This window comes from Python bivittatus, unplaced genomic scaffold (genome assembly GCF_059951505.1).
Source record: "Python bivittatus isolate LINGU-HERP-01145 unplaced genomic scaffold, Pbiv_v1 ctg000080_np1212, whole genome shotgun sequence".
NCBI lineage: Eukaryota > Metazoa > Chordata > Lepidosauria > Squamata > Pythonidae > Python > Python bivittatus.
In genome coordinates this window covers 90,380,689-90,403,998 of record NW_028277035.1, presented here as the reverse complement: position 1 = coordinate 90,403,998, position 23,310 = coordinate 90,380,689, and the positions used below count along the sequence as shown (strand labels likewise).

The following is a 23,310-nucleotide window of genomic DNA, read 5'->3' as shown; positions in this document are numbered from 1 at the left end:
CTGTAATCCTTGGCTCCTTTCGAAGAGCAGGATTTGCAAGCAGCAGAAAGAGAAGCTGCCCCAAGCAGTTTTTTGACCTTAAGCATTAAAGAATATATTCTTTCCAAATGTCTAAATTCCTGTTACATCCAGTTCGTAAAACCCAATAATATACTATCAAGGTCTTTTCTAAGTCTATTCTTTTTTTAAGTAACTCGTTTTCAGGTTTTGGTGAAATATTCCCAGTACTAATCTCATTTCAGCATTATTTGCTCCCAGAATACCCTCAACGCTCATGAAAGGCTGATGGCCAATGTGGTTAGGCATCTTAAGTCAAAGGTTTCTGTTCTTCCTGGAAGTGGCAATATCTGCTTTGAACTTCAAGCCCTGCCCGTGTCAGCACGAGTAGCACTAGCAAAGAATGGTGGCAAAGGTAGTCCAAAGCAGGGAATGCAGAAGGCTCCTTGCTTCCATCTTGGTAGGGCAGCATCTCCCACAACTTCCTCGAGTCTGTGCCTTAGTCTAATGTGCTTCTTGAGAATCTCAACTTCCTACCAGCTCAGTCAAGAGGTAGACTGGAGCACCAAGGAAGCCATTGGTAAGATGCCCTACAGTAGGTCCCTCCTATGTGAAAAGGATTTGCTAGCCTGCTTACCTTTCTTGCAGGTCACCTCATTGAGCTGAACAACCCCATCATTTCCTACATTTCCCCTTTGGCATTTCCACATCCAGCAGGAGACCTTTTGAGGTTCAAGAGAAATAATAGAGCGTCCTTCTATGTGCCTTCACTACAGACCATCCATCATTATGGAAAGGCTGCTAAGCTGCAAACTTAGATGAATCTCTAAGATCTAAGATAAATGATACTTCCTGCCACCCCCCAAACAAGCATCCTCAGCCACCTGGTTAAATGAAGTTGGCCAGATGATGGCACTCTGATCGATGGAGAGCTTGACTTCTGAAAAAGCCTTTCTCTTTATCCTTCCAATTTTCACTACAGCAGCAGTCTTATTGGGTAATACTGCCCAGTCCATGATATCAAAGTCAGCAGCAGGATCTCCATTCTCATCCAAATAGATATTACCCACTGAAAGATTGTAAAGCTGGAAGTTTCTTAGAAAAGGATGAAGCTAGAAAGACATGAGGAATGACAGCTGTACTCTATACATTCCTATCTGATCCCTACGTCCAAATAGGGGTTCTTCAGCTCACTTCCTCTTTCTCCAATGTTTGGGAGAAATCTATTTAAGGATTATATGGAGGGCAAGTCCCTGGTACATTGGCAGGAAACTGAAGTTACTAGTGTTCGAGAAGGCCTCTGAAATGGACAAGAAGTCTTGGGGATTTGGAAATGTATGAAAGGTCTTTTCTGGGCCTTTTCTCACTTGAACCTAACCATGTCAGAAACCAGCCTTCGCAATACTGTTCTCATACCTTGTCCCTTCCACGTGGCCTTCATCTCATCTACAGCTCTTCAGTGAGAAATCCTCAGGTCAACCTCAGCTGCACCCCATAAAAGTTGTATTTTTTGTGAGTGAGAGCTGCAGAATGTGAAGAGTAATTGAGGTGGGCAGCAGGGGTGTGATATTGACCTTTTCAGGCTGAAGTGGAGATGCTCTCTCTGCATTGGTCACTGGTCAGCAGTTGCCATTCTGCTGTTGTCTCTCTAAAGAGCTAGACACAGCAACTGTGAGGGATGGTCCAATAGATCTGCACAACAGGGGTCCCACATCTACACATCCCTCTAATGTGGAAGGACTGTGCCCTCCTAACGGGCAAACAAGCTTTGAGCGTTGGTGATATTAAAAAAGAAGGAATGATTGGGAGCTAGAAATATATTAAAAATGGTTGGGGCTTTAAATCCAGTTTGAAAGGGGAGACACATCTTGAGGAAAAAGGATGGGTCTTCCTTCCACATCTCAAGACCTGTCATCTTCACTACTTGTCCTGCCAGCTTCCCAAACAAGCCCAACTGCTACTCTCTCCTTCTTTCTCTCCAAGCCTCCATGTTTGGTCAGAACAAACACTCAGACTTGGGCAAATGCTGTGGGGAATATCCCATTGCATTTCCAACCCCCCCCCCTTTTCTAACAAAGACTAAGGAATTTAAGGGGGATCATTAGCAGAAATTGAAAGAAAAATCTTACGTGCCATGGCTGTACCACCTGGGGTATGAGATGGTCTCCAACCCTGATTCTCCTCTGACTCAGGTGGGAGGAGTAGGCAGCATTGAGCGCTCTGGCCACAGCCTGGATTGAACTGGAAATACTGGATCCATCCTGAGACAGAATTTCTACAACCATATCTCGTGGTGGGATTTCCCAGGTTTCTGTTTCTGTGCATCTTTTCCAAACTTTCTTAGACAAAACAGGGTGTGAAAAGGAACACTGAAATGCTGTCTCCCCAAACTTCTCACTGCTAGAGAAATAGGTATTCAAATGAAAATCTGGTATCCTTTTGTTTGCCAGAATTTGGAAAGATAACAAGAGATGTTTATGCTGGAGATCAATGATTAGATTAAAAAATACCATAGATATGGCTGGCAGAGTTGTTGCAATCCATACTTTCTCCCCAAAAACTTTTTTAGCTTTTTCAATTTCTAATATTATCAGGGCTAATGTTAATGTGGCCTGAAAGTCCAACTGACAAACTATAATTTTTATATCAATGTGGCTGAAATACAAAAGGAAGTCCTTCTTTTTCTGTGTTTCCAACTTTGGGATACTTTCTGAGAAGGCCACACAAACGCCTTTGTTGATGGCCACAAGCTCAAAGTTTCTTCTGAACTTCTCTCCATTTTCATTGTCTGGAGCAGCAAGGCCGATCCACGTCCATCGGAAATGCAGGAGCAGCTTGACAATGGCCAAGTGAGGAGGCTCTTGTTTTGGACTCATCCGATAGAAAAAAGGAAAATGCTCTTTATGCTCAGGAGTGTGACTGATAACCCCGTAATTAATCTACAATGAAATAAAAAAAGGTGGGTTATTGTTCTGCCTTTAGAAACAGAATTCAAAGATTAAACCTAAGGCCTTTTTCCCACTGCAGAGAATTTCTCTACACCAAGCCTTGAACTGTGCTGTGTCTTACTCGCTTCTCTTCTCAATCATTGAGAGTTACCTACGTTCCCTCCAAGGTCACGGGAGGAGAAATATAGCAGATTTTATACACCTTGGACAGTGTCAGAACATAGTACAAAATACTATTAATATACTGTTCAGCTAAGTGTGCCTTCCTGATTGGGGATGATGCAACATTAAGGGACCTCAATAGAAAAATGTTGTCCCCAGATTCTGTATTATCTGTAGGTGTAAGTGAGGAAAGACCCTCTTGAAGAAATCTTTCCCTTCTTTTTCCTCAATAACAATCCCGAGGCTTCCTTGAGCATGGTTGGAATAAGGGGGAACATACTAGTCATAAGAACCTCTTATTTACTCCCATTCCAATTTAGAACTGTCGCTGAATGAGTGATTGATGAGCAAGGATTTCCTGAACGATTTTATCTGTGATGGGATGTAACTATGAGGGTGAGGGGGGATGTGCATTGCAGAAGAGAGGTAGTTTCTCAGGAAGGAGGGGGCTCATTCCAGGAAGTGAAGACAGACAAGACACAACACCGTCCAGAGAAGGAGCGTGGGAAGTGTAAGAGATTTGGAACAGCCACTCCCTAGATTCTCCCAGGGTACTTCCAGTAGTACAGATTTAGTTTGGCAAGATTTTGGCTATATGGTGTAACAATAAAGGAATTGAACTCAGCTGAACTGTTTCTCTGTTGTTCTTGGGTGGGGCCTGACACAGCCGGCCTTTAGGTTCTATCATCTGACTTACTTTATTTGATGAAATACTCCAGTTCTACCTTCTGTACTACATGCAGAATTTACAAAATGGAATTAGCTTTAATGTACATTCATACCTGTGGAATTTTGTAGATGCCCAGCATGGCTGACAAATGATTTAAAAGCTCAGAACCAGTCCCTTCAAGTACGGTCAAAAGATTTCTTGGTCCTCCACAACTGTAGTTTGGGACATTGTCCTGCCCACTAGACAGCAAGTCCATCATAGCCTCATATGTCAATCTTGCATTGAACAAGTTCTGATAGATGTTGTAGCCCAGGGTGATGTTGGGTAAGAGCCTTGGATTCTGGTTGATCTCATGAATGGCAAAGAAGAAGGGCAGGATGTGGGAGAAGCTCATAGCTTTTGTACTGCTAGACAAGAAATATTAATAGACCTTCATCTTTGTTTTGGATTTTCATCTTCAGTTCATAAAAAGAAGTGGATCCTTATCTTGTGGCTATACTCTGGATAGTAGATATCCACATTTTTAATTCTGTGGAAAATTGATGTCATGGATCACCTTAAAAATGATACCAACTAATTTGACTGATCTCATGAAGGGCCAAGAAGGGCAAAGGTTTACCTGAAGCTCAATCTCACTACATTGGAAATATTATCAGACGTTCATTGTTTGATGAAACAATACCAAATTCCTGATCATTTATTTCCAGGGCCTTTCTAGGTCATACCATTTTCTGGATGTTCTCATTTGATCACAGCTTCATTGACACCAGTGGGAGTTTCTTCCCAAGTCAAATAGCAGGAAGAAATGCTTTTACATCATGCTCCAAGTAATCCTCATCAGAAGCCCTAGAGCTGATCCAAACTACTATTTTCTCTTAATTATGACTTGGAGGAACAGACTTCCAGCAACATTAAGACATTTATATTAAGGATCCAGATGGGTACAACTGCACCAAGTGTCTTAGCAACCGGAAACATTTCTGTAAAATTAACTTTCAAAAACCATCCCCAAATAGTTTCTACTAAACTATTTCTACTAAATAATGTCTCTTTTGTTCAGTATTTCATCTAGGGTTTTATCTGATTATAGACTGTGTGTATATTCAAAGGAAATATTCTGTCCAAAATTTGCACTGCCATTGCTCTATATCAAAAGGTTCTCATCTGGTCCTCTTTCATACATACTTTGGGTGGTTGCTACAGTAGACTTAACTTGGTTGCTGAATTTCTGGAATTTGCACAATGCACTGAATCACAAACTTACCATATGGATTGCCCCCAGTTCTTCTTGGTTTTTTTTTTAAATTTGGTTCCTAATCTCCCTACTGAGAGAACTTAAAGGCCAGGTGGAGGGCAGATCACTGTCCTCGTGGGCAACTTATATACAGGTCAGGAAAGTACAGTATGGGGAGAACATGTTGAATCAGACTGGTTCAGGTGGGCAAAGGAGTGTGACAACGCTATAGTGTCTCCCCATATATATTTAGCCTATATCCTGAATTTATATACTGTATTAAGAGAAGCTGGATTGGAAGAAGATCAGCATGGTTTAAAATTGGAGGAAGATGCATCAATAACCTGTATTTTCTGGATGGTGAGCAAATACAAAGGATCTGAAAGGGGTAGTAATAAAAGTCAAGGAGCAGAGGGAAAACACAGGAAGAAAATTAAAGATAAAGAAGACCAAACTAACAACAGATAGAACAACCAGAAAATGAAGATATCAAAGTGGTGGATAACTTCTGCCTCTCAGGATCAACCATCAGAAGTAAAGGAACAGTCAAGAAATAGACCACAAAAGAGCACTTGGAGGGGCAACCATGAAGTCCTTGGAAAAAATATTTAAATACTATGATGTGTCCATAACTACAAAGATTCGAATCATGCAAGTCATGGTATTACCTGTGATACTGTTTGCAAGGAAAAGTTGGATTTTGAAGAAGCAGGATAGGAAGAGTATTGCCCCATTTGGACTTTGCTGTTGGAGAATATTGTGGACAGTCAAGAAAACAAACCAACAGACCATCAAACAAACGAACCCAGAGTTCTCACTCAAGGCACAAATAACCAGGCTCAAATTATCCTACTTCAGACACATTGTGCAATGACCTAGATCTCTGGAGAAGACTCTAATGCTGGGAGAGGTAGAAGAAAAGAGAAGAAAAGGATGATCAGCAGCAAGGTGGATAGACTCCATTAAAGTGGTGATGAGTGCACCAGGTTGAAAGAACAAGGTCTGTTGTCATCAGTTTGGCCTCCTTTATAGTTAATCTTAGTCCCATTTTTTCATTAGGGTCCTTGGATTTCATTACTAGAGCTTGTAGACCATTTGCATTTGCATTAAGACACTTGCCCTGTTGGATCCTTAATTATTATGCTTAGTGACTTTTAATCACTTAGAATTGTACTTTTTACTGCTATGTCTTAATATATCTTTGGCACACAATAGTATTTTACTTTCTATTTTATCTTCTTTCCAGAGAGTATACTGCATAGAATAATATCTTATAATGTTTCCTTACTTTTTAACAGTGGATGGCGATTGTCTTACATACCCATACTAAGATTTATACTATATGAAGTTTTACATTTCATATTAGTTATAAAAAACTGTAATCATTTAACCCTGCAATGGTTCTGTAGTTCTACCTTAATATTCATTTTAATCTATTTGTTACTTTCTTCTTAATTTTTTTTTCATATGAGTTAGTTTGAATGTTATATTACACGGGTCATTGACGGAAATAGAACACATAAAATAGGATTATAAAAGTAGGATATCATAGCTATATCATCAAATTAGTAACCCATTTTATACCTCCAGGTGTATAGAACGAACCACTTATTAAAAATGGTTTTCGTCTCACTTGAATTCCCAGTCCTTTCCCAGTCTCAATACACAATATGCCGATGGCCAACTCCCTTGGTGCCTGGCATGCTCTGTACATTCTTTACTTTTAAAGAAATTTTCCTTTACTTTAAAGAAAAATTAAACAGGAAGCTGGACTTTCTCCATCCATAGCAGAATGCCAGCCTCTTTTTTCTTCTGGAAACCAAAGTGTCTGACAAGCGATCTTACAAGAAAGCTATAAACCAATTGATGAGGACTGGGCTCACCAGCCCAGGAGATGGAGAAGATGGATAGATGGATGGATGACTAGAGATAAGATTGGGGGGGGGGAGAGAGAGAGAGAGAGAGAGAGATGAATGATACAGTTACATAGCAGTAGGTCATAGAAGCATTGTAGAGAATGGGAAAGATGTGGTGGGAAGGAATCTCACTTGTTTGCCATCTGCTAAAAGGATGTTTGGTGACTTTACCTGGTATCCCAGAGAGTCAGCCAAGGCCACACCCACCCTTAACCCTTTTCCTTCAACCAAATAGGAGAAAAAAGGATGAGCAGATCAACAGTGCCCACGTACCAGGAAATAGGAACAATTCCTTATTAAAAAGAAGGCAGTGGAAAGGATAGAAACAATTAGCATAGTTAACTACACATCAGTAATTACCTTAGAAACATATTTCTTGGTGGAAAGGAGAAAAAGTATGGTTGGGATATACAAGTCCATGTAGATATGACTCCAATAATCAGGAAATCTCCAGGCTTGTAGTAATTAAACATGGTTTTTTCCTCTTTTTGTACATTCAATGGACATCTGGTCACGAATGTCCCACAAGGAAAGTGGGACACCAAGAGAAGCAGCAGCAGCGTTTGAGATACCATGATGGAGATCTGCTTCAGTTTTCTGAGACAGGTGCCACCGTCTTTGGTCTCAGAGCTGTCTGAGGAAAAGCACAATCCTCTCACCCAAGAGCTCAGCCACACTGACTCTATCAAGGGAGGTGAAATGCAGCCTGGCGCATTAAAGGGGCAGCACTGAATTTCAGACCTGCACAGTCCCTCCCTATAGGAATCCCACCAGATGCTCTCCATGGAGGTGGATGTATTTTGAAGTGTTTTATATGAGAAGATACCAAATATTGATCAGGTTTTCTTGATAGGGAGTTTCTAAGTATTTCTTATTATGGTTTCAAGCATGACTGGGAATGGAGTGGGTGGCCATCCCACAGGCTTTGATGGAAATAAAGTAAATCACCATGACTTTCATAATTATAAAGGAGAACTGCACTGACTTTACTGAGGGTGATGAAATGAAGTCTGGCACCAGATCTGAAAGGGCAACATTAAATTTCAGAGTGGCATAGTCACTGCCTGTGTTAATCCTGCCATATCCTCTCTGTACAGCTTGTGGTATATTCAATTTTTTGTTTTTGTTTTGTTTTGGTTTTGAAAGAGTTACCAAATGTTGTCAAGTTTTGTTGATGACTTTTTATGAAATATTCCTTATTTTGCTTTCAAAGATGATCTGCGGGGGGGTAGGGGGGGAATCTCATAGGCTTTGTTGGAAATAGAATAAATCACCATGATTTGGATAATCATGAAGGGTTTAGGGATCACAGTGGACTCTCTCGCTGACTTCATCTGGAGATGCACAGCCGGGGAAATCAATGTGTGTGACCCAGGGGCATATTCCAGTTGTGGAGTTTATTTGTTCCATCAAGGCAACAATTCAGGAAAGTTTGACTTCTGTTAGTACTTGAGATACTGAAGGTTGTAATACCATAAGAAAACATAAGATTTTTCAGTAGGCAGTAGGAACAGTAAGATTCCTTTCCACTATCAGGCTTTCAAGATTAATATCAGCCCTTTGAGGTAGGCCAGGTCAGGAAACAGGCACCAAAGAAATACCAGAACTCCTTTTTATTGACACAAGAGCGAGTTGGTGTAGTGGTGAAGGCACCAGGCTAGAAAGCAAGAGGGAGGTGACCTGGGACCAGTCACTCTTTCTCAGCCCTAGGAAGAAGGAGGCAAGGGCAAAACACTTCCAAAAATGTTGCCAAGGGAGCCGCAGGGACTTGTCCAGGCAGTCGCCAGGAGTCAACAATTGTTCATAGGCACAAATATAGCTGGATAGATGATTGATAGATAGATAGATAGATAGATAGATAGATAGATAGATAGATAGATAGATAGACAGACAGACAGACAGACAGACAGACAGACAGACAGACAGATGTTATAAAACAGAATCTTTAAAGCCCTACAGCATTTCTTCTTTCCTCTCTTTTATTCCAAAGATAGGTATGGCAGAATAATCTTAAGAGTTTCCTTCTCTTTCTTGTTTTTCAGGGCCAAGTTCATGTTTTTTCTCACAGTTGCTACATATTTTCGTCAAGGCCATCTCTACCCTCCACTTCACCTATCTTGTTCTTGTATAGATGAGGTCAGATACCCCAGGAGAACTATATCTAGGAGATGGTACATCATCCTGACCAACCGTTAGAGGGAATTGCTGCAAACACTTCTCCAAAAGCGAAAAATGATTACATTCCCTGTGTACCGTCATCATGAAAACTAGGTTCCTTTGCACAAGTGTTGATATGTTACAAGGCAGAGTTCCTATCCTTTTGGATGAGTGGGTGAATTTGGAAGTTTGAAAGCTTATAATGGCTATTCCAAAATGGCTGCTGTAGAGGACATGGCCAGACAAAAGGATCTCCTTCCTTCCTTCCTTCCTTCCTTCCTTCCTTCCTTCCTTCCTTCCTTCCTTCCTTCCTTCCTTCCTTCCTTCCTTCCTCCCTCCCTCCCTCCCTCCCTCCCTCCCTCATATATATCTGCCCACCTCATATATGTGACTCTGGTGGCTTACAATAAAATAGATGAAATCAATAAAATATATAATATAAATTAAGAACATATGGCAGCTGAGCATCATAACATAACGTCAACAAAGCCAAGAGACAGGCTATATCACACATATCTGGGTTCCCAAGCCTGGGCACAAGACCAAGTTCTGTGGGCCTTGCGAGAGGCCATCAGAGTCAGAGCTAACCTATCTCAGAGGAAATGATCCACAGGGCAGGCGCCATGGCAGAAAAGTTGTCCTCCATGGCCCTGCCAGCTGACACTCCTTAGCCAATGGCACCTGGAATATACCCCTCCTGCCAGACAGGGTGGGACAGGTAGAAACAATTGGGGAGAGACGGTCCCATAAATAGCCTGGTCCCAAGCCATGAAGGACTTTAAAACTGACTCCCAGCATCTTGAATTGTATCTGAAAAAACACTGGGAACCAGTGCTAATACTTTTTAATTGGCTTTTTCTAACTAAGGCAGAATCATGCCCTGGCAATACTAATTTTCCCTCTTTTCTCATGTAGCAATAGCTTTAAGTTATAAATAGATTCTGATTCAATGTTTTGGGGGGGGGGGGAACATGCTAATCCTACAAGCAGGTGAAGATGAATGCCAAGGACCTAGGGAAGAGGTGGGTTTCATTTCACCTTTGGATGTGTTGAAGCATGGGATAGGCAACCAACGGTCTGTGATGTACTTTAATTTGGATATATGGACCGAGCACATATAAGTGTTTGACTGCAGAATCTTCTCCATTCCCACATCCAGAGTTCAGGTCTGATATCTGTTCCTGAAGTAGCTCTCTCAACCCCTTCCCAAATAGCTTCCTTCCTTCCCTCTAGGATGTCCTTCTTGGATTGCCTAACCTTAAAGAGTGGGATAAGCAAACTTAACCTGGAGTTAGCAAGTCTCACAGACAGGAAGACCTTCCCTATCTCTTCCGAACATTTGCACTTCAAGGTCAGAATTATCCAGGCAAGGTTTTTCACTGAGACACTTTATGGAAAAGAAAGTCAGATTTGAAACTGTAGAATATTGCAGCTTGGTTGGTGGCTGGTGTCTTCCAGGCTCTACAATCAGGGATTGGTTGCCTTTGGCCCAAGCTGCCCCTGGGACTTGGGGGTTTCTCAGCTTCAGGTTGGCAGTTGGTAGTTGGTGCATCTCTTGAAGTTGTTGTGCCTGCCTAAGGATGCTTTTCTGCTCATTTCTGCTCAGTCGGTAGCCGCAGCAAGCAGCCACTCAGTTGGCTGCATTTCTGAAGGAACTCTGGCTTTTCCTCCGTCTTCAGCCATCCACCATGCTTTGGCCCCATGCAGTCCTCAGCTAGCTTTGTCCTGGGCATCTCTGGCTTTGCTCAGCTGACATCTGCAACTTTTGCTGCAGCATTGGTCTTCCTCTTTCTCTCCAACAGACCCAGAATGCACCATCTCCTATTGAGGCAGCCATGCGGAGCTCCAGAAGGCTTCTCTTCTTGGGTCGGGAGCAGCTAATTCAGCTGATTGAAACTCTCAGAGGGGAACAAATCAAGTCATGCAACCTGCCTAAAATTCAATCTGGGTTGAACAAAATTCTCCCAAGGTCCCTGACCACTTAGTATTTTCACTATTTTTACTGAAAATGTCAATTGTTATTGCTCAGTGCTGAAATGAATGTGATGCCTACTAGCAGACAGGTGTGCTCCTACATTGAGGATCTCAGTTGAAGACCTTTGCAAAGCCTGGGGGGCTCTGAAGGCCTGACCCCACACTTGCATCAAGGGAAGAAGCAGAAATCTGGATAGATCAGTCCTCTGAAGTACACCAGATTAGGAAACCAAAGGCCATGTGGGTCAGTACAACTTTTATTGTAATGTTACATTAACAGAATCTTGCAAGTCTGAATGCACTTCCCCCTTCCTCACCTTATGTTCATATGAACTAGGGAGGAGGTTGTTTGAGAAGTTTACTCATGTTATTTTCTTGCCTCCGGCTCATGCCCCACTTATCTGACCATTGCCTTGGTAGCATCTCATCCTTCTGTCCTTCAAGGCCATTTCCTCAGAAACATATTATTATTACAAATTTGATTATTTGCTTTCAATATTTATGTATATTTATTTAACATAGCCCTCACTTAGTGACCACAATTGGGACCGACAACTCGGTCGCTAAGCAATGCAGTCACTATGTAGAAAATCACATAACCATGATGGGCTTTTAACCTTACTTCCCGTTCAATCATTAAGCGAAGCACTGCAGTTGCCAAGCAAAAAATCAGGTGACAATACTTACGATTTTACTTCTGACTTCTATACAGTATTATCTTAAGTAACGTTTGGTGCCATTTGTAAGACTTTTGGATGTGGGATGATTGATTGTGCCCTCCAGGCAGACGTTGCATCCAAGTTCAATGCCGAGCCTTTCACATCTGCTTCCTCCTCGCCTTCTCCTCCCCCCGGCAAAACCAGAGTGTGACCTCCCCCTCTTTGTCACAAACATATGCACATACCCTCCAACCATCTCTTACACACACATGCACAAACATCAACCTACAGAAGCAAGTGAAAAATTGACAAGGGAAAGCACAAATGAAACCTAAGCATAAATCTTTCTCCCCGTCCCCCAAAGGAGACAGAGATAACCAAAAAGAGAACCGTATGAAATCTTTCTCCAGGATGGTTTCTCTCATGGAGAACGGAGGGAGAAGTCTCCAAACCCCTGTGTGTCTGTGTGCCTGTGTGCCTGGGTGTCTGTGTATAAAATCTTGGGAAGCAAGGGGAAGATAAAGGATGCCTAAAGGAGATCATTCCATTGCAAATCCAGGACAAAAATCTCACTTGAGGCAGCACGTCTCTCTTGAAAATAGGAACTTTGAAAAGTGCTATACTGAAGGCTGCTGCCATGAAATGGTATATAAGAATAAAAGAAAATGAAATAAAAATAAGATAAAATGGAGTGGAATAAAAGCAAAAGATCCAGTTTAAAAAATTAGGAAATGGCTTTAGAGGGAGCTCTTTGCATCAGAGGCTACCTCAATGCCATCTTTCTGGGCTCTCAGAAATGGGATACGTCTCTGGGAAAAGACTTTCTGCCATGATCCTCGCTATCTCTATTGCACCTGGCACACTGCCTGGCATGGCATTTACAATGTTTTCTTTGCAGAAACTTTTACCTCTCCAGCTTCTGTGAAATCTTTCAGTCAGGGTTTTCTTGGCAAGACTTTTGGGAGTAGTTGGCCATTGCCCTCTTCCTAGGGCTGAGAGGGAGAGACTGGCCTAAGAGTTAGGGTTAGGGTTAGGGTTAGGGTAGGAGGCGCTTGCCCTGGAATAACTCTTCCCCCTCCTGACAACCTTGAAGTTCCATTCCAGAATCTTCCCCGCTCATGCCATCCCTTACAATAATGTACCTAAATTCAGAGGGTGCTAATTATATAAAAGAAGATGATCTGTTGCTATATCAGTTTCATTATTGAGCCATAATTCAAATCTCACATGGCTGGAAAAAAAGATTTGTTAGAAGATATATTTTGGAAACATTTAGGATATGGATTCTAAGAAAAAGAGTTAAGAGACTGAAGAAAGATAACAGATGACATGATTTAAATAGATATAAGCAATCTTTAATCTTCAAAGAAAAGTATAAACATCTGAGTAGTGGTTAATTGTTGGGAATAATGAAAGGGAAGATGAAATTTTGCTAAAGATTTTTTTTTTCCCCTTACATTATTTATATACTTCTTAAAGAATTTTAATTTAAGTGTCGGATTCTTTAGTATCTATATTCTTTATAGTATATTATCACCCCAAATGTTAAGTGACTAAACGTTTATCATAAAGTTATTTTTTTTAAAAAAATGTTTTCAATTGCATACACTACAAAAAGTAATTAACAAACTCAGCCCCCCTCATTCTTTTTCATCATAAGATGCTCCTTCATGTTCAGGTCAGCTCTCAGGATAATGATATAGCATTTGGGGATGAAAATGCAGCCCAGTAAGCCCAGGCTGGAGGCCAGGATGGAGAAGATCTGCACAGCCACCATGGATTTCCCTTTGGTGCTCAGGTAGGTGGGAACAAAGGACACCCAAACGCTGCAGAAAACTAGCATGCTGAAGGTGATCCACTTGGCTTCATTGAAAGTTTCTGGCAGCTTCCGGACCAGGAAAGCCACCAAGAAGCAGATGGCAGCCAGAAAGCCCATGTAGCCCAGTGTAGTGTAGAACATAGTGACTGAGCCTTCATTACATTGCAGTAGGATGTACCCTGGCTGGGAATGCATGTCAGAGTCTGGGAATGGGGGAGAGATTCCCAGCCATATAAGGCAGATGCCCATCTGAATCCCAGAACAGGACAAGACAATGGAGTTGGCCAGACTCTTCCCCAGCCATTTCCTCATCCTGCTGCCTGGCTTTGTGGCCAGAAATGCCACCACCACCATGATAGTCTTGGCCAGCAAGGAAGAAATGGCAACTGAGAATACAACACTGAAGGCAGTTTGTCGAAGAAAGCAGGTCACTTTCTTGGGGCGACCAATGAATAGGAGGGAGGTCAAGAAGGAAAGGAGGAGGGAGACCAGAAGAATGTAGGTGAGATCACGGTTGTTGGCTTTGACTATCGGAGTTTCTTGGTATTTAATGAAGATGTGTAGAACAAAGCCAGTGGTTAGTGATAAAAAAAGGGCAGAAATAGCCAGGATGACACCTAATGTTTCTTCATAGGTCAGGAAATTTATAACTTTGGGATCACAATGATCTCGCTTTTTATTGGAATGCTGATCATCCGGACACCTTTTGCAATGAGCAGCATCTGAAAAGCAGAAGCAATTTTTTTGCTTAATTAGCACATATCTTGTACACATAAGAGTCTGCATGTATATACCCAACAATCTCACCCACATTATGTAAAACTGTTTCTGGAGAACAACATTTTGAAAGGAATAGATGCAGCCCACATCTAACAGTGCTGGATCAGAATCTAATGTTGTTATGAAATAGAAAAAGCAGCATTCATGGAAGAAAGAAGACTCAGTGTGTAACAGTGAGGAGGTGCTATGGAACTTCCAGATTCAGATGCAATGTGGTGCTGAATAGAATTTGCCAGAAAAAGTAGAATTTGGTCATTGTTTCTGAATCTTAGCAGAGGTAACTGTCCAGGGTGTCAGGTTCGGTCAGCACGGGGCTTCGGGGAAGCTCGCAGCCAGACCACGCGAACTCCACCGGCGGCAGCTAGCGAGGGAAAGAGGAACTGAAAGCGCCGCTAATTAATGGGCCACCTGCGCCCAGCCAAACAGGAAAACCGCAGCAGAAGTTTTAACTCTACACTGATAACGGCGCGAGCCAACAATGAACGGGGCCACAGGCAGCGAAACAAGATTACCGTGCAACGCAGAACCCTCAGGCTTGCACGTAACGGGGGGGGGGACCAACCCAAGCCGGAGGGGGACTGCCAATCAAGGACAATGGACCCTGACCGAACCTGCCATCATGGACAATCAAGAGGGATTATTGGGGGGCCGATAATCCGCAGCGGTAACGCGATCGCGGGGCGAAAAAAGCGCGGGAAGGGGGGAATATAACGAGTGATGCAATTGTACCAAGCCAGCCCTGGCTTTGCTTGTGACTGCTATGTTACGCATGAGTAAACCTCTTTTGTGAACCACACGTGTCACGGGAGTTTCTCTGTCGAACGGGGCAAACCTTACACAGGGTAGAAACCAGTATGTTGTGCACACAGAAAATTCCAGCAGCATCCACAATGCAGTTCAAAATGAAAGGTCAGAACAGTCTTTCACTGATATTTGGGTAAGTCTCTGGCAAGAAAAGTAAACAGTAGTACTCCTGTGATGGTGCAATGGTGGTATTTGCAAAAGTAGTAGATTAGCAGGATGTAAACAGGTAAACTCCTTCAGAAGATGACAACACCTGGCTAATCTTTTCTGGATCTGGAAGCTCAGTTAGTACTTGGAATTGAAACTTTTAGGGAAGATCAGGGGAATTGTAGGTCAGACTGGGAACTGGGACTGGAACAAGGCAATGGCAAATCTCTTGCACAGAGTTGCCAAGAAAATAATACAGATGTATCTATGAAATCACCAGGAGTTGAGCTTGACTATAAGAAGGCTTTATCTATTTCGTTGATTAGTTAAGTTAAGCCATCATTCTTTCCCTCCAATGCAATGTTGCTATGTTTGGCTCTCATCAGACTTTTATTCTTCTTAATCAATAACACTGACAGCCAGTTTGATGTAGTGGTCAAGGCACCAGGCTAGAAACTGGGAGAGTGTGAGTTCTAGTCCTACCTTAGGCATGAAGCCATCTGGGTGACCCTGGGCCAGCTGAGTGACCTTGGGCTGTAAGAAGGAGTCAATGGTAAACCACTTCCAAAAAACCTTGCCAAGAAAACTGCAGGGACTAGTCCTGGCAGTCACCAGGAGTCAAAAACTGACTTGAAGGCACAAAAAAGAATAGAATAGAATAGAATAGAATAGAATAGAATAGAATAGAATAGAATAGAATAGAATAGAATAGAATAGAATAGAATAGAATAGAATAGAATATAGAATATAGAATATAGAATATAGAATAGAATAGAATAGAATAGAATAGAATAGAATAGAATAGAATAGAATAGAATAGAATAGAATAGAATAGAATAGAATAGAATAGAATGGATCCAGTTTCATATTTCTTCTCCTTCCTCTATAAGACAGCACAGAATCCATATAAAGTTTTCCCCTTTGGTTCTCACAACTATTCTGCCATTGGGATGTGCAAAACCTTTGAAAGTGGAGCTATGAAATACAAAGGAGCAACTACCTCTTTTGGAATCATGAAATCGTGAAATTTTCCCAGATTTGCCCAGCTGCATTCATATGCCTGCATTAGAGCCAAGAACAGTTTCCAAGGCAATAATGAAAGCCTGGAAAAAGATGCAATTTTTAATGATACAAAAAGATGTGCTTTTTTTGGGCACTCCTGTGTGTTCTGAAGGACCTCCATGAAGGATTTGTAGAGTTCTATTTCATCAGGTAGACAAAAGCCCTGAGGTTCCTTAGTCTTCCCATTGAAAGCCCCTGTCTCTGGCTTAGGAGACCATCTCTTGGACTGCCCCTGAAATCCTGAAATTTGGCTTCAAAGTTCCTCCTAAATTAATTACCAGACTAATTTTTAGCCTGGCAGAAGAAGGAAGTTATTGAATGAATGGGTAATAGTTGTATTCATTATTTTTAATTGGATTGAAGTTGAATCTTAACTTTTGTCTTGTCTACACCTTCTTTTTGGACTGCATCCCTCAGCTTGTCAGTTAAGAGCCAATCATGATCCATGACTGAAAAAGGTTGTTTCACCAGTGAGGCCCAAATAATCAACAAGTTCAGGGTTCTGGACAACCTGAACCACATCCAGGCCTGAAAACAGGATAGAAATATTCAACGTTCTCCAGAATTCTTGTAAATTCCACCATCTTCTCAACAACCTTGAGGAGACAGGCCAATAATGGCCTAAGATTGCTGAGCCAGAGATGGGTTCTTGAGGAGGGGGTGAAACACCACTTCCTTCAAAACAGGTAGAACCACCCTTTCTCTCAAGGATTCATTAGCCACTGCCCTGACCCCACCTGTGTTATCTGCCTAGACTCTTCCCCTAGCCAGGAAGGGCTGGGATAATGATGAGCAGGAAGCTGATGAGGATGCATCAGATGAATACCAGCCTCAGCGGAAACCTAGGAATCAAGCACCCGAGACTGACATGGCCAAGGAACATTCAAGTCAGCTGAGGGCTGCAGAAGGTGAGGGGCTGGATCTAGAACCTCCTTCCAGCACTAGAGCATGTAGAGCCGAGTGCAGAGCAGAAGAGAGGAGATCTGTGAGGTTCCTCGCATGGCCTTGGTTGCCTGAACTTGGTGCAGGTTCCATTTAACAACTGTTACTACCCAGTACTTTTCTGCTGCAGACAATTTCTCTGCTTATTGAAAACTCTGTCCATTTGTGTCTGGAGCTCCTCCTTTGCTCCTCTGTACCTGGCTGGCTGGCGACCTCACTACAATGCTCAGACCCTCAGACTATCTTGGACCACACTTTGACTCATTCCTTAGGCAAACTAAGTGGGACTCTGAGCCTGAATAGGACTGTGTGCATGTGCGCATCTCCATGCCCCACCAGCCACTGCTTGCATTCTGCTCTCCCAAGCAAGTCTCCCACTTGATCACTGCATCTCAGTGTGTGTGGGTGTCTGCTCAGAACAGGACAGGGATCTAGATCATAGGTGGCAGAGCTAACCTCACAGAGCACATTTTCCACTTCCTTAGGACCAACAGGTTCAAACTCATTCAAGTTAACTTTGCAAGAGATAGGCACCACCACCTTCATAGGATTTGCCTAGCTGGCATTCAGCTCCAGACAAATCTGGGGGACTTTGTCCCCCAGATTTCTCTTCCCTGTGCTCCATTAAACCATGGCCCATCGTTCCCTGAAAGTCTTCCATTAAGAACATGAACAATTGTTTGCTTGGACCTTCAAGCACTGTTTTGCTCTGGAGCCACCTACCTTCTTGGATGGAAATAGTTCCTTCTATACATGGGGAACAGTCATAGCAGCAGATTGGTGCTTCCTCTCTGGTGAGTTTGGTGTATCCTGGGTGACAACTTTCAGTACATCTAGAAAAAGGCACCTTCTAAACATAAAAATAAAGAGTGAATTAGGGGGTTATTTATTTGAATGGAAATGAATCACAGAGTGGGTTCCCACCCTGGGCTAAATTACTCTCATAATATCTTGATATAATCAATGAACCTAGTCACTGATGGGTTTACCTCCTGAGATCCTGGGATCCTTTCTGAGAGCAGGATTTGGGATGGAGCAAAACAGAAGCTGTATTCTAGCTCATTCTTGACTATAATAGTGTTTAACCTTCTTAACCCAAAATGGTAAAGGATCTGTACTTCCCAAATCTCCTGATTCTCTAAGCCAATTATATCCAGTTCATGAAACTCAAGAATAGACTTCAAGGTTTCCTTCCAAGTTTAGTGAAAATATTTTTTTCAGAAATTCATTTTCAAACTTAGCTGCTAATTGACAAGATGATTTTGGAAAAATGTAAGAGAAAGAAGACCAATTTGAATGTAGCATGGATTGAATACAAGAAGGCATTTGACTCCCTACCAGATGACTTGATAATCAAGTGCCTAGAAATAACAGGAGTCAGTAGAAACATCAGAAGCTTTGGACAAATATCAATGGCACAATGGAAGACACAGTTGCTGGGCACAATGGAAGACACAGTTGCTGGTCAATGACGATAGACTGGGAGTGGTTAAAATCAAGAGAGGAATCTTTCAAGGAGACTCACTATCACCACTACCATTTGTCATTGCATTGATTCCTCTGTCAGCAATACTGAACAAGTCAGGACATGACTACCAAACATCTAAAACATCTGCCAGGTTATCCTACCTCCTTTACATAGACAATCTGAAGCTGTATGAAAAAACACCATCTGAAATGGAATCGCTAGTCAACACTGTCCAAATACATAGCCAAGATATTGCAATAGAGTTTGGACTGGACAAATGTGCCACCCGTACCATCAACAAGGGAAAAATAGTGAAAACTGAAGGAATCAAGATGCCCTATGGAAATAACATCAAGAGTCTGGATGAAGAAGATCACTACAAATACCTTGGAATCCTTCAAGGTAACAACATCAAGCACACTGAAGTCAAGAAGAAGGCTAGTAGTGAATACATCAGAAGAGTGAAGAAGATTTTAAAGTCCAAACCTGTAGTGGAAATACCATCAAGGCCATTAACATCTGGGCAATTTCAATCATTAGATATACAGCTGGAATAATGGACTGGACTCAAGCTGAAGTAAAGCCCTGGATAGGAAGGCCAGAAAAATAATGACAATGAATCATGTCCTTCATCCACGCAGCGACATTGACAGACTCTACTTACGAAGGAGCATAAGTTGAATGTTACAAGTACACCAGACAGCTGATGAAGAAAAAAGGGCATTGGAAGAATATCTGAAGGGCAGTGAAAAAGATGAACTGAAACTAGTACACTATGAAGGCTTACTGAATAACCAAAGAAACCAAACTGGCCTATAAAAAAGATCAAATGAAGAATAGAAAAGAGACATGGCAAAGCAAAGTATCACACAGACAGTAGACAAAAAAAAATAGGCAAAGCAGATAGCAACAAGACCTGGCAACAGCTAAGAGCAAGAAAGTTGAAGGAAGAGACAGAGGGGCTAATTCTGGCTGTATAAGACCATGCCTTAGGAACAAACGCATTGTTGTTGTTCAGTCATTAAGTCATCTCCAACTCTTCGTGACCCCATGAACCATATCGTGCCAGTCCTTCCTGTCCTTCACTGCCTCCCTGTGTTTGCTCAGTTTCATGCTCATTGCTTCAATGATACTATCTAACCATCTCATCCTCTGCTGTCCCCTTCTCCTTTTGCCTTCAGTCTTTCCCAGCATCAGGGTCTTTTCCAAAGAGTCCTCTCTTCGCATTAGGTGACCAAAGTATTTGAGCTTGAGCTTCAGTATCAGTCCTTCCACTGAGCAACAGACAGCAAATACCACCTCTGCAAAGAAGTTGAAAAAACGGTGGACCACCTAGTTAACTGCTGCAAGAAGATTACACAGACTGACTACAAACAATGGCATGACAAAGTAGCAACAATGGTGCATTGGAGTATCTGCAAGAAATACTATTTGCCTGCAAGCAAGAACTGGTGGGACCACAAAACAGACAAAGTAACAGAAAATGAAGAAGCTAAAGTGCTCTGGGACTTCAGAATTCAAACAGACAAGCACCTGCCACACAACACCCCAGACTTAACAATTGTTGAAAAGAAAGACAAAGAAGTCTGGATAGTGGACATTGCAATACCTGGAGACAGAAGAATAAAAGAGAAAGAACTGGAGAAAATCACAAAATATAAAGATTTGCAAATAGAAGTAGAATGACTATGGCAAAAGAAACCAAAGATAGTAATAGGTGCCTTAGGTGCAATCCCAAAACATCTGGAGCACCACTTGAAGACTATCGGCATTGACAAAATCACCATCAGTCAATTGCAAAAGGCAGCTTTACTTGGAACAGCTTATATCCTGTGACGATACCTTTAACACCGTCAAACAACATTTGCCTATCCCAGATCCTTGGGAAGGACTTGATAGGTGGATAAAAATGCCACATCCAGTCTAAACATCTGGCTGACTGTGCGAACAACCATGATAATCATAGGTTTTGGAGAATTGGTTTTGGAAACTGGCTTTGGAGAATTGCAAAAGCCAAAAAACCAATTTACATATGGTTTGGATTGATTACAAAAAGGTGTTTAATTCATTGCCATGTAGTTGGATCACCAAATGTTTGGAAACAATTGGTGTTAGCAAAAACATCAGAATGTTTATAAAAAAAAGAATGAAGCAGTGGAAGACAGAATTGGAGGTTGGAAATGAAAAATATGGGCTTGTCAACATTAGGAGAGTTATCTTCCAGGGTGACTCATTATCGCCCTTATTATTTGTCATTGGTATGATCCCACTTTCAGTGATTTTGAAAAAAAAAAATTTTGGCTACCAAACGGTAAAAAGGCTCTCACATTTACTTTATATGGATGAACTGAATATTTATGGAAAATCAGAAATGGAAATCCAGTCATTGACAAATACTGTAAGAATTTTTAGCACAGATATAGCAATGGAATTTGGCCCAGAGAAATGTGCTACAGTAGCAATAAATCTTGGTAAAATCACAAAGAGTAATGGAATTGCAATGCCGAATGGCCAAACCATCAGGAGCCATCAGGATGAAGCCTACAAGTATCTGGGCATTTTAGAGCTGGATAACATCAAGCATGGACAAGTGTGAAAAGTAAAGAATACATCCAAAGAGTGAGAAAATTGTTAAAGACAAAACTGAAAGATGGAAACACCATCAAAGCCATCAATACCTGGGCCATACCTTTTATACGATACTGTGATGGAATGGAATTATGAAGGCCAGACTCAGGGAGAGAAGCATCCTCTTTCATTTTCAGAAGGGCGAGGAAGAGATAAGAGGATGAGGCTGGCACCTCCCTGAGGAATTCACTCTGTTTTCATAGCTACTGTGGGAACAGAGTTTCAGTCTGGGAAGACTCTTGATAGAGGTTGTAGCTAATAAACATTGCTGAACTGAATCTGTATAGTCTCCTGGAGTTCCTTGGGCTAGGCCTGACATCAATCTTCCCAGACTGAAACTCTGTTCCCACAGTAGCTATGAAAACAGAGTGAATTCCTCAGGGAGGTGCCAGCCTCATCCTCTTATCTCTTCCTCGCCCTTCTGGAGACGAAAGAGGATACTTGCCTCCCTGAGCGTGGCCTTCATAATTCCATTCCATCACAGATACACTGCTAGAATTATTAACAGGACACAAACTGAAATGGACAGTTTGGACCCAAAAACAAGAAAACTCATGATTATTCACTATGCATTACATCCCCGTAGTGACACTGATAGATTATACCTGCCCTGCAGAAATGTAGGTAGAGCTTTACTTCAAGTCAAGCAAATTGTCAAGGAAGAAAAGCATGCATTGACTGATTATGTAAAAGACAGTCAAGAACAAGCACCGATGCGAGTTAAAAATTGGAACTGACTGAATGTACAGGAACAAAAACATGAATATGGAAACAATGTAATAAAAACATGAATGGAATTCTGGCAAGGATTACACTGACCATTATTGGAGAGTTTCTACAAAAGATCAAGGGTGAAGTGGATGAAGATAAAACCTGGCAATGGCTTATAACTGGAAGATTAAAAAAAGAAACTGAAGGCTTCATTTTAGCTGCTTAGGAGCAAGCTATTCATACTAATCTAATCAAGGCCAGAATTGAAAAATCATCAAATGATTCAAAGTGCAGATTGTGCAAAGAAGCAGAAGAAACAGGAGATCATATACTCAGCTCGTGCAAAAAGATTGCACGAGCTGACTATAAACCACGACATCACACAGTCGCCAAAATGATTCACTGGAATATCTGTAAAAATTATCATCTGCCAGTAATGAAAAATAGGTGGGGACATATAGTGGAAAAGTAGTCAAAAATGAGCAGGTTAAAATAGCAATGGACTTCCAAATACAAACTGATAAAGTTTTGGTGTATAACACACTGGATTTAACTGTGGTTGAAAAGAAGAAAGTGTGGATAATTGATGTGACAATACCAAGGGATAGTAGAATAGAAGAAAAAGAACTGGAGAAGATCATAATGTATCAAGATCCTGAAAACTGAAGTGGAAAGATTGTGGCATAAACCAGCAATGGTGGTGCCAGTAGTTATCGGCATACAGGGTGCCATACCAAAAAGCCTTGGATGGCACTTAGAAAATCTGTGCATTGGCTGAATTTCCACCTGTCAGTTGCAAAAGGCCACATTGCTTGGATCTGCACATATTCCATGCCAGTATATTATGACATCCTAGGTTCTTGGGAAGAACTCGATGTGCAGAACCTCACTTTTGAGGCAGCCATACTCACTCCCCCATCTATATTCATCCTGATCAACATTTGCTCTCCATAGTGGCAACTGCTAAAAATCTCCACCAGGAGACCTTTGAATAAGCTAAGGCTAGATCCCTGCCAGACTTTGCTCCTGCTCTACCCAGGCAAGCATCTGTTCAGGCAGAACGGGAATCATTTGAGCAGCAAGTCTGCCCTGTGTGTTCAAGCCCTCAACTATTTGTCACCCACCAAAGAGGTCATGACCCACAGTTTGACAGCCCCTGTATTACTTGAAGTCCTTCCTCTCTCAAAGGGCCTTCCTAGCCTACTTGGTTTTCCTCATAAGGCTTCAAGAGT

At 41.8% G+C, this 23,310-nt stretch overlaps 1 pseudogene; it reads left to right on the top strand.

The window, feature by feature from the left end:
* LOC148216809 (uncharacterized) overlaps positions 1-22,934 on the top strand; it is a 37,675-nt pseudogene extending 14,741 nt beyond the window's left edge.
* The last annotated feature ends 376 nt before the right edge of the window (positions 22,935-23,310 follow it).